Genomic DNA, 13,133 nt, shown 5'->3' with positions numbered 1-13,133 from the left:
ACTTTGGTCATTAAAAATCGGAAAATTGTAAAAAAAAAACATTTTTTATAAAACAATCCAAATTTACGTTTATCTTATTTTCCATCATTTGCTGATTCCAAAAACAATATAAATATGTTATATTCGGATTAAAAACAAGCTCTGAAAATTAAATATATAAAAATTATTATCAAAATGTTTTTTTTCGAAATCAATTTAAAAACACTTTCATCTTATTCCTTGTCGGTTCCTGATTCCAAAAATATATAGATATGATATGTTTGGATTAAAAACACGCTCAGAAAGTTAAAACGAAGAGAGGTACAGAAAAGCGTGCTATCCTTCTCAGCGCAACGAATACCCCGCTATTCTTGTCAATTCCACAGGCACTGCCTTTGCCACGGGCGGTGGAGTGACGATGCTACGAGTATACGGTCTTGCTGCGTTGCGTTGCGTTCAGTTTCATTCTGTGAGTTCGACAGCTACTTGACTAAATATTGTATTTTCGCCTTACGCGACTTGTTTTATATTGTAATCATAAACTGTGACTTGCATGTTATATTTGATGTTCGTGGTGTCAAAACAGTTCAGACAATGTAAAAAACGTAGAATCGCTTTGTGATAAAATACACACTGACAAAACACACTTGATAACTTTTTTAAAAATAATTATATTTTTCTCGATTTTTGACCAGACATACTACAAACATAGCAGAACATGAATCTGAAAACAGAAATTCTTTAGCAATAAATCCTTGGTTATGGTGCCATTTTCCGTAGACTGACTAGGCAATTCCTGCATGCAAAGACAGAAGTGCTTCGCTTCACATCCTCTTCGGAATGTCTTGTACTTGAACATTAGGACAGTCAACACATGCGGGGGAGAGGGGTAACAGTACATTTGTGGGTTAAGAAGAAATTGTCAGTGCTGTCCATTTTCTCTTTGAGTGCATCGGAAGTTTAATGATATCTTGGTTACTTTTCCACCAGTTAAACCGTGTATAGGTCTGTGTGGCCGAAATTGAGTGATTTATCAGCTGGGAGAAGCCTCTATATTGAGGCTAAGAATAGGCATATCTCCGCCGATTACTTACCCCCCCCCCCTAATTCCCTGCCAGTCCCCTTTTCTCATACACTAAGACCCAACGCCATCCCCCCCCCCCCTTTACTGCCAACAGATCACACACGCCACCATTACCATCGACAATACCCCCCCCCCCCCCTTTCCTTTGATCCCTGTGATGCTTTAGGATAGCAGGTCAGATACCAGCTGTTTCTAACCCGAAGAAGTTTTCTCTCTCCCCCCTCCCCCCACGACCCCTCCCCCCTCCAAACCACCACTGCCCCCCCCCCCCCCCCAAGGAATAATTCGATCATTAGAACAAACACACTGACAGAAGACGCACAAATCGAGACATTGCTGTAATCGCGATGAAAGAAATTACAAACTGGATTACGACTCCCCTCGAGTCACTTTTTGTCTGACTTGGTTATTCTAGGGCCATGAGCCCTAGTATTACGCTGGCGTTGGCTCACATGTATGTATAGCTGAACTAGATGATTACCCGCTTCGCCGGGAAGAAGTAGAGCCGAATACCCGGCCGTCGCCGGGGACCCGGCTTTGCCGGGTGTACGCCGGCTTCGCCGGCGCACGAAGGAAGGGAGATCTAAAAATAGTAACGTGCAGTGACCTTCTAAATATAGTAACGTACAAACGGGAATATGGATTGACGCCACACGAAGGAAGGGAGATCTAAAAATAGTAACGTGCAGTGAAAAACGAAAATCGGTTCAGCGCTGCGCGCTGAGAGCACGTGTTGAAATATCTCATCGATCAGGTTGTGTCCGGGGTCTCTGTGAATAAGCCCACCAAATTTGAAGCAGATCCATCGAGAACTTTTGCCGTGCATCGCGAAGACACAGACAGACAGATACACACACAGACACAAGTCGTATATATATATAGATAGAAGCTTATGGGTGTCGGCAGGCGTTTGCACATGCGCTTATGTCGTCATCAGTTTGTGTACACAGAAAGTTGTGACATCCGTCACCCTATGGGAGGGGTGAAGGCAACATTGTTGTTCATCTGTAGAAAGTTGTGAAATCCGTCACCCTATGGGAGGGGTGGAGGCAAAATTGGTCATCACTGAGTTTGTGTAACACAGGAAGTTGTGAATTATAAAATTGTTCAACAAAAACATCAGAGATTGATTTGTGCAGGGTCAACCGCAACAAACTCAAACCGAGCCATGCATACTAACCTGTATTTGAGTGACTTATATACCAACATTTTTATTTCTTATTTTCAGCACAGGTGTAGGAAAAATTATGAACCAAAATGTTATTTATTTTCTAATCTAACATTTTTTTTTTACAAATGTGACCATGTTCTTTTAAACAAACAGTGACATTAAACATTGTTATGTTAAAAAAAAGAAAAAAGAAAAAAAGCTTTTGCGAACAAATCAGAAAATACATTGTACATTTTACTAAACCGTGAGTTTCTGTGGCAAAGCCCGACCGAGGAAATTGCACTGGTTTTATTTTTAGATCAGTGGGAAATTTTCAAGAACAGACGCTTGCATTACGCGGACTACTACTTTTGGAGTGCCGCGGTGGTGAAGCCACAGAAATCGGTCATTGGCCGTGGCGCCGAGCAGTGCGCGCGGGGACCGGGACGATATTGTGCGGATCTTTTCTTTTGTTGGGAATTCCCGAACCGTCTCGGTGCAGCGCACTGATCTAAACTGAATAGTGGATTATTTTTAGATCAGTGCATGCTACAGGAGTACGGGAGACAACTCCAACTGACTAAATTTGTCGTCTGCTTTTGTTTTCGATACGAGACGAAGCACTGACTTATGCCGCTGAAAAAAACACTGAAATCAGCATTAGATCAAACCGATCAACTTTTATCCAAATCATGCAGTTTGTAATCAAAGTAAGAGCTCTGAAGTTGTTCATGTTGATTTCTTTTTTGTGGTTTCTTTGAAAGTGAAACTAAACAAATACAACATTATACGCACACTGTGTCGAAGTATTTACTATATTATGTGTGTGTTCTACAGCGCCCGCGCGTGGGTGTGTGTGTGTGTGTGTGTTCGTGTGGGCGCATGACTTTGGGGTTCACATGGTTTGTTGGTTTGTTTGTTTCAGACCCACACCCATATACACACTTTTCACATTTAAACCATTTGTCGGCCCCCTGTCGATATTTATCGACTAAGTTCCTTTGTGTTGCATTGTTGTGCAAGATGACTGAGTGTGTGCAAGAAACCACTTTGACCATTCACCTAAAAATTACATGAAGGAACGTCTGGGAACCTGCTGATTTGAATCAGCAAATTTTCTTTATCATTATGTCTACTTACATCGGAGTACAACATTCGGATTAAGCAAAGCAAAGCCCACGACCAGCTGAGTGTCTCGCGACTGGGGTGGGCTGTGATTGACCGTTGACCTCACCCCGGCATTGAAACAACAGAAGTGGACGGAGGGGGTTATGACAAAGCAACTCTCCCGCTGAGAGGGACAGTTAGACACCGACACTTGGTACCTTTTTGTATCAGTGAACGAGCGCGGGCAGCCTCTACTGGAAGCGCTCTGGAGATAATGATAGGGTTTACTCTGTCGAGTCTTCATATCGAACCATTATTCTTGCGTGCTCCGCCGCTGGTGTTATGCAATATGTCTAGGTTTCACAAGAATTCCTTGTTTTGGCCACCGACACACTGAACATTTCTGTACGCGAAGAACTGTCACCATTGCATTTATTTTGCTCTTTTTCTCATTTTGTTCATGTTGTTTGAACAACGTGTCAACTATTTACAGGAACTTCGTAACTTGTTACTAAAACTAAAAGTTCCGCAGCAGAATCGTCACTGCATATGACATTTTGTTATTTCTTGCAATGTTTTTAATTGTTACTCGTTCTTCTCACTCTCTTCGTGTTGTTTTTACACTTTGCAAATAGTTGTGTTTGTGTGTGCTGTAAGTTCCTCACGAAACACATTTTCCGCCACTCTGCATTTGACATAATTTTAAAAATGTCGGGTCTTCTTTGTTTGAATTCTTCGCACTCTGTTCATATACATGTTACTCTGTATGTCTTCTTTGCAATAAAATGGGTATCTTTTACTCAAAGTTTCTCAACAGGGAGATCTTGCAGTGCAAGTAACATTTCGTACTTTCGTACAGTATTCTTTGTTAGCTCATTTGTGGTCATTTGCTCAAAGTTCTTCAACAGGGAGATCCAGCCCCATTGCATTTGACAATTTTCAATCTTTATTCGTCTGTTTATTTTTTGTTCGACTAATAACTTCATTGTTCTTCATTGCAAAACGTTGGGTGATCTTTTACTGCCTGCAGTGATGACCATATTACCAAGAAAATTACATGGTAATTTGCATCAAGATTGCAGTATATTTCAGCCGGCCAATGATTGACAGTGCACTGCATCAGATCTGCTCTCATTGCTTTACTTATCATTGCAAGGCTCAGAACAATTCATGGGAGCAGTGAGCTGTTTTATGCTATGACATAACTGAACCCAAGTGACCTGGATACCATTTTATTTTAAGGAACATCGCTTTGATGGTTTTATGTTATGTGCAGATTGCTCATTGTCATAATACATTAGTTGGGTGGCTGCTTCATCCGAGTCACCTTGTGTTACATGTTACTGTGATTATGTGTGGATTGGTGCTTCCTCCTTTTTAGTCACTTTTCTTCCACTGATGATACCGTGATTGAAGTTGCATTGCTGCTCCCACCTTTGATTCCCGTTTCAGTCGTTTATTTTTCTGTATATGAGTGGATTGGGGTAATTCAAATGACATAGTATACATTAATCAACATTAGACAATCAATGCCTTCAATACAGCAATTGCAGGCAGGATCAGGACATTTCCCATGGATGAATGCGTTCATATCATTGATTAAATTTGCGCATATTGCGCAAGTGAAACTTTGCAACGAAGGGGTTATTTTTTCAGTCATTTGAATTTAACAAATATTTTGATAGCTGTTGTGCATGAACTTTAGTTCGTCCACGACCATTCTACAGAGTTTCGAGTCTATAGGTAAAATGGTCGGACATTTACCTTTTCTCCAAAACTGAGGTGTTATCAAATTACACCTCCGAAATTGTCAATGGCGCGGAAGCTTTCCTGAATAGGCATGGCCTTGAACCCAGCTCTAACTGCTTTCTTCAGGTCACCAATGATCTAGGGGATGAGGCGTGTGTTTGTGCATACTCTAAAAATACGACTATGGCTGCACCATTGGAACCCCTTTCATGACCGTGCCTAAACATGGCAAAATACGGTATAAAGGAGTTAGTTTGATTTTACGTTGGAACGTTCTTTTATGCGGAGTTCCATTCTACGTTTTCAAAGTCGCACACACAACTAATCCCTCCTCCCCCCCCCCATGTTCTACAACATGTTTTGGCCCTGTTGATATCTCTGATCAACCCTTTTTTCTTGTGTCAATTACAATGGTCCAAAATCTCTTCACAAATCTTGATCACCAGGTCTGATTGTTTTAAGGGGCTAGGGAGGGAGGATGACAGCAATAGGGCTCGAGGGGAGGGTGGAAGAACAGGGCTGATTGTTTTAAGGGGCTAGGGAGGGAGGATGACAGCAATAGGGCTCGAGGGGAGGGTGGAAGAACAGGGCTGATTGTTTTAAGGGGCTAGGGAGGGAGGATGACAGCAATAGGGCTCGAGGGGAGAGTGGATGACAGCAATAGGGCTCGAGGGGAGGGAGGATGACAGCAATAGGGCTCGAGGGGAGGGAGGATGACAGCAATAGGGCTCGAGGGGAGGGAGGATGACATCAATAGGGCTCGAGGGGAGGGAGGATGACAGCAATAGGGCTCGAGGGGAGGGAGGATGACAGCAATAGGGCTCGAGGGGAGGGAGGATGACAGCAATAGGGCTCGAGGGGAGGGTGGATGACAGCAATAGGGCTCGAGGGGAGGGAGGATGACAGCAATAGGGCTCGAGGGGAGGGTGGATGACAGCAATAGGGCTCGAGGGGAGGGAGGATGACAGCAATAGGGCTCGAGGGGAGGGAGGATGACAGCAATAGGGCTCGAGGGGAGGGAGGATGACAGCAATAGGGCTCGAGGGGAGGGTGGATGACAGCAATAGGGCTCGAGGGGAGGGAAGATGACAGCAATAGGGCTCGAGGGGAGGGAGGATGACAGCAATAGGGCTCGAGGGGAGGGAGGATGACAGCAATAGGGCTCGAGGGGAGGGAGGATGACAGCAATAGGGCTCGAGGGGAGGGAGGATGACAGCAATAGGGCTCGAGGGGAGGGAGGATGACAGCAATAGGGCTCGAGGGGAGGGAGGATGACAGCAATAGGGCTCGAGGGGAGGGAGGATGACAGCAATAGGGCTCGAGGGGAGGGTGGATGACGGCAATAGGGCTCGAGGGGAGGGAGGATGACAGCAATAGGGCTCGAGGGGAGGGAGGATGACAGCAATAGGGCTCGAGGGGAGGGAGGATGACAGCAATAGGGCTCGAGGGGAGGGAGGATGACAGCAATAGGGCTCGAGGGGAGGGTGGATGACGGCAATAGGGCTCGAGGGGAGGGTGGATGACAGCAATAGGGCTCGAGGGGAGGGAGGATGACGGCAATAGGGCTCGAGGGGAGGGAGGATGACAGCAATAGGGCTCGAGGGGAGGGAGGATGACAGCAATAGGGCTCGAGGGGAGGGAGGATGACAGCAATAGGGCTCGAGGGGAGGGAGGATGACAGCAATAGGGCTCGAGGGGAGGGTGGATGACGGCAATAGGGCTCGAGGGGAGGGTGGATGACAGCAATAGGGCTCGAGGGGAGGGAGGATGACAGCAATAGGGCTCGAGGGGAGGGAGGATGACAGCAATAGGGCTCGAGGGGAGGGAGGATGACGGCAATAGGGCTCGAGGGGAGGGAGGATGACAGCAATAGGGCTCGAGGGGAGGGAGGATGACAGCCATAGGGCTCGAGGGGAGGGAGGATGACAGCCATAGGGCTCGAGGGGAGGGAGGATGACAGCAATAGGGCTCGAGGGGAGGGAGGATGACAGCAATAGGGCTCGAGGGGAGGGAGGATGACAGCAATAGGGCTCGAGGGGAGGGAGGATGACGGCAATAGGGCTCGAGGGGAGGGAGGATGACAGCAATAGGGCTCGAGGGGAGGGAGGATGACAGCAATAGGGCTCGAGGGGAGGGAGGATGACAGCAATAGGGCTCGAGGGGAGGGAGGATGACAGCAATAGGGCTCGAGGGGAGGGATGATGACAGCAATAGGGCTCGAGGGGAGGGAGGATGACAGCAATAGGGCTCGAGGGGAGGGTGGATGACGGCAATAGGGCTCGAGGGGAGGGTGAATGACAGCAATAGGGCTCGAGGGGAGGGAGGATGACAGCAATAGGGCTCGAGGGGAGGGAGGATGACAGCAATAGGGCTCGAGGGGAGGGAGGATGACGGCAATAGGGCTCGAGGGGAGGGAGGATGACAGCAATAGGGCTCGAGGGGAGGGAGGATGACAGCAATAGGGCTCGAGGGGAGGGAGGATGACAGCAATAGGGCTCGAGGGGAGGGAGGATGACAGCAATAGGGCTCGAGGGGAGGGAGGATGACAGCAATAGGGCTCGAGGGGAGGGAGGATGACAGCAATAGGGCTCGAGGGGAGGGAGGATGACGGCAATAGGGCTCGAGGGGAGGGAGGATGACAGCAATAGGGCTCGAGGGGAGGGTGGATGACAGCAATAGGGCTCGAGGGGAGGGAGGATGACAGCAATAGGGCTCGAGGGGAGGGAGGATGACAGCAATAGGGCTCGAGGGGAGGGAGGATGACAGCAATAGGGCTCGAGGGGAGGGAGGATGACAGCAATAGGGCTCGAGGGGAGGGAGGATGACAGCAATAGGGCTCGAGGGGAGGGAGGATGACAGCAATAGGGCTCGAGGGGAGGGAGGATGACAGCAATAGGGCTCGAGGGGAGGGAGGATGACAGCAATAGGGCTCGAGGGGAGGGAGGATGACAGCAATAGGGCTCGAGGGGAGGGAGGATGACAGCAATAGGGCTCGAGGGGAGGGAGGATGACAGCAATAGGGCTCGAGGGGAGGGAGGATGACAGCAATAGGGCTCGAGGGGAGGGAGGATGACAGCAATAGGGCTCGAGGGGAGGGAGGATGACAGCAATAGGGCTCGAGGGGAGGGAGGATGACAGCAATAGGGCTCGAGGGGAGGGAGGATGACAGCAATAGGGCTCGAGGGGAGGGAGGATGACAGCAATAGGGCTCGAGGGGAGGGAGGATGACAGCAATAGGGCTCGAGGGGAGGGAGGATGACAGCAATAGGGCTCGAGGGGAGGGAGGATGACAGCAATAGGGCTCGAGGGGAGGGAGGATGACAGCAATAGGGCTCGAGGGGAGGGAGGATGACAGCAATAGGGCTCGAGGGGAGGGAGGATGACAGCAATAGGGCTCGAGGGGAGGGAGGATGACAGCAATAGGGCTCGAGGGGAGGGAGGATGACAGCAATAGGGCTCGAGGGGAGGGAGGATGACAGCAATAGGGCTCGAGGGGAGGGAGGATGACAGCAATAGGGCTCGAGGGGAGGGAGGATGACAGCAATAGGGCTCGAGGGGAGGGAGGATGACAGCAATAGGGCTCGAGGGGAGGGAGGATGACAGCAATAGGGCTCGAGGGGAGGGTGGATGACAGCAATAGGGCTCGAGGGGAGGGAGGATGACAGCAATAGGGCTCGAGGGGAGGGAGGATGACAGCAATAGGGCTCGAGGGGAGGGAGGATGACAGCAATAGGGCTCGAGGGGAGGGAGGATGACAGCAATAGGGCTCGAGGGGAGGGAGGATGACAGCAATAGGGCTCGAGGGGAGGGAGGATGACAGCAATAGGGCTCGAGGGGAGGGAGGATGACAGCAATAGGGCTCGAGGGGAGGGAGGATGACAGCAATAGGGCTCGAGGGGAGGGAGGATGACAGCAATAGGGCTCGAGGGGAGGGAGGATGACAGCAATAGGGCTCGAGGGGAGGGAGGATGACGGCAATAGGGCTCGAGGGGAGGGAGGATGACGGCAATAGGGCTCGAGGGGAGGGTGGATGACAGCAATAGGGCTCGAGGGGAGGGAGGATGACAGCAATAGGGCTCGAGGGGAGGGAGGATGACGGCAATAGGGCTCGAGGGGAGGGAGGATGACAGCAATAGGGCTCGAGGGGAGGGAGGATGACAGCAATAGGGCTCGAGGGGAGGGAGGATGACGGCAATAGGGCTCGAGGGGAGGGAGGATGACAGCAATAGGGCTCGAGGGGAGGGAGGATGACAGCAATAGGGCTCGAGGGGAGGGAGGATGACAGCAATAGGGCTCGAGGGGAGGGAGGATGACAGCAATAGGGCTCGAGGGGAGGGAGGATGACAGCAATAGGGCTCGAGGGGAGGGTGGATGACAGCAATAGGGCTCGAGGGGAGGGAGGATGACAGCAATAGGGCTCGAGGGGAGGGAGGATGACAGCAATAGGGCTCGAGGGGAGGGAGGATGACAGCAATAGGGCTCGAGGGGAGGGTGGATGACAGCAATAGGGCTCGAGGGGAGGGAGGATGACAGCAATAGGGCTCGAGGGGAGGGAGGATGACAGCAATAGGGCTCGAGGGGAGGGAGGATGACAGCAATAGGGCTCGAGGGGAGGGAGGATGACGGCAATAGGGCTCGAGGGGAGGGAGGATGACAGCAATAGGGCTCGAGGGGAGGGAGGATGACAGCAATAGGGCTCGAGGGGAGGGAGGATGACAGCAATAGGGCTCGAGGGGAGGGAGGATGACAGCAATAGGGCTCGAGGGGAGGGAGGATGACAGCAATAGGGCTCGAGGGGAGGGAGGATGACAGCAATAGGGCTCGAGGGGAGGGAGGATGACAGCAATAGGGCTCGAGGGGAGGGTGGATGACAGCAATAGGGCTCGAGGGGAGGGAGGATGACAGCAATAGGGCTCGAGGGGAGGGAGGATGACAGCAATAGGGCTCGAGGGGAGGGAGGATGACAGCAATAGGGCTCGAGGGGAGGGAGGATGACAGCAATAGGGCTCGAGGGGAGGGAGGATGACGGCAATAGGGCTCGAGGGGAGGGAGGATGACAGCAATAGGGCTCGAGGGGAGGGAGGATGACGGCAATAGGGCTCGAGGGGAGGGAGGATGACAGCAATAGGGCTCGAGGGGAGGGAGGATGACAGCAATAGGGCTCGAGGGGAGGGTGGATGACAGCAATAGGGCTCGAGGGGAGGGTGGATGACAGCAATAGGGCTCGAGGGGAGGGTGGATGACGGCAATAGGGCTCGAGGGGAGGGTGGATGACGGCAATAGGGCTCGAGGGGAGGGTGGATGACAGCAATAGGGCTCGAGGGGAGGGTGGATGACAGCAATAGGGCTCGAGGGGAGGGTGGATGACGGCAATAGGGCTCGAGGGGAGGGAGGATGACAGCAATAGGGCTCGAGGGGAGGGAGGATGACAGCAATAGGGCTCGAGGGGAGGGAGGATGACAGCAATAGGGCTCGAGGGGAGGGAGGATGACAGCAATAGGGCTCGAGGGGAGGGAGGATGACAGCAATAGGGCTCGAGGGGAGGGAGGATGACAGCAATAGGGCTCGAGGGGAGGGAGGATGACAGCAATAGGGCTCGAGGGGAGGGAGGATGACAGCAATAGGGCTCGAGGGGAGGGAGGATGACAGCAATAGGGCTCGTGGGGAGGGAGGATGACGGCAATAGGGCTCGAGGGGAGGGAGGATGACAGCAATAGGGCTCGAGGGGAGGGAGGATGACGGCAATAGGGCTCGAGGGGAGGGAGGATGACAGCAATAGGGCTCGAGGGGAGGGAGGATGACAGCAATAGGGCTCGAGGGGAGGGTGGAAGAACAGGGCTGGAGGAGTAATCAAAACGATTAGACCATCTTTTCCAACTGCAAGGATATCTAATGATGCGTGGATTTAAGGGATGAAATGCATGCCACTTTCATGCTGAAATAATGAACTAAAATGAGGTAATCCTCATTAACTTCTGATCGGTGCGACCTGCACAGGATGAAGAGAGAGACAATGACACGCAATTACATGCGCGCACACGCACGCACATGCACACACACACACACACACACATACGCACGCGCATACAAGCACGCATTCACACACACACACACACACACACACACACACACACACACACACACACACACACACACACACACACACACACACACACACTACGATCTATTTGCATGCTAATTTTTTTCGAAATCTGCTTCGGTGTCAGAGGAACATAAACACCAACATGTGCTTTCTGCTATCGGTAAATTCTGAAATTTCAACAAAAATAAACATTTTGGGGTTGTTGAGTACAGTGGCCTGTTTTTAACAACTCTACCACAAAACAATGAATGATTTCTTTTTAAAACTGTCTAATAAAACTGCCAACTGTCAACATCGCTCACACTCGCACATACTCGAACACACACATATACGAGGTATACTGTTCAAAAAAAGAAACGCATAGTTGCTACTTGCCAAATTTGTTTTATTTTTCAAACAAATTAACAGAAAATCCAATATTTAGATTATTTGTTTGAAATTTGGTATGGACACAGTTGAATGCACACACAGTTCATTTGCATCTTCAAATCAATCAGTCAATCAATAAGATTGGGTGCCGAGGCTGTCAAGTCAGTAGGGGGTGTGACTGCCTTGAGCAGCAACAACTGCCCGGCACCTTCTGGGCATGGACTGGATCAGATGCCGGATATCTTGCTGTGGGATGGTGTCCCACTCCTCCTGAAGTGCCTGCAATAGATCGCGGTGATTTGCCGGCGCTTCTTCTCGCCTGCGCACACGTCTGTCCAATTCATCCCAGAGGTGTTCTATGGGGTTCATGTCTGGCGACATGGATGGCCAGGGAAGCACCTGGACATGGTGGTCGGTGAGGAACTGGGTGGTGAGTCGTGCTGTGTGCGGGCGAGCGTTGTCCTGCTGGAATATGGCATCCTGGTCAGCCAGAAGAGGAAGGGCGTGTGGGCGCAGAATTTCCTCCACGTATCGCTGGGCAGTTATGCGCCCTTGGACGTGCACCAGGGTGCTCCTTCCAGCGGTATTGATCGCCCCCCACACCATGACGCCTCCACCACCATGAACGGGTGCCTCATCCACACAGTTGGGCGCGTAACGTTCGTTTACTCTCCGGTAGACCCTCCTCCGACCATCATGTCGCTGGAGCAGGAAGTAGGACTCGTCGCTGAACCACACGTGTCTCCAGTGATTCCGGACGGTCCAGCGAAGGTGCTGGTTGCCCCACTGCACTCGGTTCTGGCGATGGCGGCGGGTGAGGACAGCTCCTCTGTGAGGTCTGCGAGCTCTCAAACCAGCTTCATGCAGGCGGTTCCGCACGGTCTGGTCCGATAATCGGTGTGGCCCGGGGAGAGCCTGGACAGAAGATGAGGCCGACAGGAAACGATTCCGGAGGTGGCGGAGCCGTATGAAGCGGTCGTGAGCAGCAGTTGTCGCCCTTGGTCTTCCCGCTCGTGGCAAGTCAGCAACGGAGCCAGTGGCTTGAAACCTGACCCACAGTCTACTGATGGTGCTCTGGGACACGTGGAAGTGCCTGGCGATTGCACTTTGACTTTGGCCTGCTTGTAAACGACCCAATGCAATGTGGCGGTCTTCTCTGCTCAATCGGGCCATCTTTCGTCGCTGAATTGTCGTCTGATTTCTTTGTGGCGAACAATCCGCTTTTATGGGTTTTGGAAGACATGGTGAGAGCTCAATATTCCCCGAGTTTCACGAGATTACACTGAAGCATGACGAGTGGTCATGCCAAATGAGCAATTTTGACATTGTAGCCACTGATAACGCATGCGTCACGTGCAGAGCTCACTTGTGGCAATGGACGAAAGGTCGACGACCAGATAAACATTTTCTGCAGTTTGGTGGATATCCTTGTAGCCATATAACTAAATTAACCAAATATTACAAGCTATGCGTTTCTTTTTTTGAACAGTATATGATTCAAACAAAATGATGAAACCGCGATTATACAAGTCTCAGGCCACTGATTACAAAAAGTAATATATCATTTGAAAGGCCAACCATTTAACTTATAT

The 13,133-nt window shown here is 50.8% G+C and overlaps 1 protein-coding gene and 1 long non-coding RNA gene across 2 annotated transcripts in view; one reads left to right on the top strand and one right to left on the bottom strand.

Moving 5' to 3' along the window:
* The window catches only part of LOC138967354 (uncharacterized), a 221,119-nt gene that overhangs the window by 198,111 nt on the left and 9,875 nt on the right, over positions 1-13,133 (top strand). The gene's annotated exons all lie outside the window — the stretch shown is intronic.
* The window catches only part of LOC138965953 (trissin receptor-like), a 29,284-nt gene that overhangs the window by 16,130 nt on the left and 21 nt on the right, over positions 1-13,133 (bottom strand). The window lies entirely within an intron of this gene.

The sequence above is a fragment of the Littorina saxatilis genome, linkage group LG5 (assembly GCF_037325665.1).
Source record: "Littorina saxatilis isolate snail1 linkage group LG5, US_GU_Lsax_2.0, whole genome shotgun sequence".
In the NCBI taxonomy this organism is placed as follows: Eukaryota; Metazoa; Mollusca; class Gastropoda; order Littorinimorpha; family Littorinidae; genus Littorina; species Littorina saxatilis.
The sequence above is the reverse complement of the archived record's forward strand: the minus strand, read 5'-3'. Positions and strand labels throughout refer to the sequence as shown.